This window comes from Oncorhynchus clarkii, unplaced genomic scaffold (genome assembly GCF_045791955.1).
Source record: "Oncorhynchus clarkii lewisi isolate Uvic-CL-2024 unplaced genomic scaffold, UVic_Ocla_1.0 unplaced_contig_126_pilon_pilon___fragment_2___debris, whole genome shotgun sequence".
NCBI classification, from domain to species: Eukaryota; Metazoa; Chordata; class Actinopteri; order Salmoniformes; family Salmonidae; genus Oncorhynchus; species Oncorhynchus clarkii.
This window is the reverse complement of record NW_027261134.1, coordinates 467,595-469,663: the sequence shown is the minus strand read 5'-3', so window position 1 is coordinate 469,663 and position 2,069 is coordinate 467,595.

Genomic DNA, 2,069 nt, shown 5'->3' with positions numbered 1-2,069 from the left:
TTACATACAATATAGAGGGGGTGGAGGTCCCTGAGGACTGCTCAAAACCTTGCCTGCCTTGCCTCAAAATATGCAGTGGTTCCAGTACCCCCAAAAAAGGTTGAGAACCACTGCTATACACACCTACTGAACAAAAGAACCGAACATATGTTTGCGGGGTTCAAATTGCTGGCAGATATTTTCCCTCGAGACTAGCCTGTCTTTATGTACATTACAGACAACTATGCCGTTCAGTCTCTCTTGGCCCATGCAAGCCCGTAGCCAAATCTCTAACCTGCGGAGTGCACTGAAACTCCTCTCAGCCTCACATGAAGACACTGGCACCACAAACAAAATTCTGATCAGCACCTCAATTTGGTCAAACAACCCACGCACCTCCACTGGAAGCCTCCTGAGGACCTCTGCTGTCTCGCCACTGCTGCTACAGGGGTAGCTGCTACATCTGTTGTGAAAGAGAAGGTTCTGCACTGAAAGAGAATCCATGTGACCCATCTGCCCTAGCAGGGGCTAAAATCTAATATCAACTTTGGAGGGGACAATTACATGACATTTTCTCAAGAGCAATTCCTGAGGGGCACACCAAAAGTAGTGCTGTAACACATAGCCTACGTTGTAATATGTTAAATGTATATTGAGGAACCATAATCACTACTACTGGATAATTGATAGGTACAGTAGTTAACTGAAGGGTTGTCCCAACTTGTTCAAATCATTATAATACTACTACTAATAATAGTTATAGCAGTGTTCCTTATCAGTCCAGTATGAATGCAGGTATATGTACTTACAACCAGCCTTTCATCATTTATTTCAACGTATTACAACGTGAAATCGCCTCTATTCCATTCAAACCGTAGAGGACCAAACTACATCTCCCATAATGCAACGCCAGCACAGGTGGCCAGCAAAGCTAATCGTCTACATCCAGAAAGGCTTGCTAGCTAGCAACAGCAGCACTTTTAGCACTCTGTAAACTATATCAATAACAACAATAAAACTCTGAAAGTTACATGTTTCAATAGTCTCACACTCCATTATAACAATATCTACAGCATTAACCTTGGGATGTTTAATTTATTTCATGTTATGGACTTCTACAAAGGAGTAATCTGCAACACATACCCTTCTCTCTCTGTGTTTCCTCGGACTGAGGAGAACTGGAGCTACACCATGGTGTTGGTAGATGACACAAGCACCCAGATGAAATCAACCAATAAGAATGCTTGAACATTAAATACACATTTCTTTAGAGGCAGGTGGAAACCTAACCAACCTTGTTAACAGACGATAGCAAAAGTTCAATTTTTGACAACTCTACATAAATTTAATAGGTACTAGCTAGCTAGCTTGATAGTTAATGCTTGCTTTAGTTTGCTCGCCAGCTCTGCAAATTCCGAAGAGTGTGTGTATGAACGCTTCCAACGTTAACCTCAAGTCAATTAGTTTCATTAGTTATCTAAACTAATGACCTGCAGTGGATCAAAGCATTGTGAGGCAAAGGGCGGGGGTCGCAATCTTTTGAAACTTAAAAACACGCTATTAAGTGTCTATAATCGGCATAAGTGCTTTCATTGCGTTCATTCATATTATTGAAATGACATATTGGGGGGGAATCCTATTTTTCCCAGGATAGGGGATCGTGTCCCCCTTGGGATTTCTGCCTATGCACGTGATATCTCCTCACTCACGTGGTTGATTGAAGGACGAACTGATTTGTGTTGATGGCAATTACCATATAAATTCAAAGATGAAGAAGGAGGGATGACTAGAAACGATTCAGTTGACCGGTTTATGTGTGGATTAATTGTCGGAGTAGAGGAATTTGTGTAATTCAGGTAAAAAAAATAACGCAATGTTTATATCACAGGACAAATTAGCTAGCAAGTTAACTGTTGACCTGTTGGGTGATGGAAAAATTGTGTTTGAACGCCTGATGTAACGGTCTGATCCTATGTGAGAATGTAGTAACTAGGGGGATGAGGATTGTCTGCTGCTCGGAAGGGGAATGAGAGGAGGAAAGAAGATTGTGGTTCCGAGGGGGGTCAATTTCAAAATCTGTTCTAGGAGGG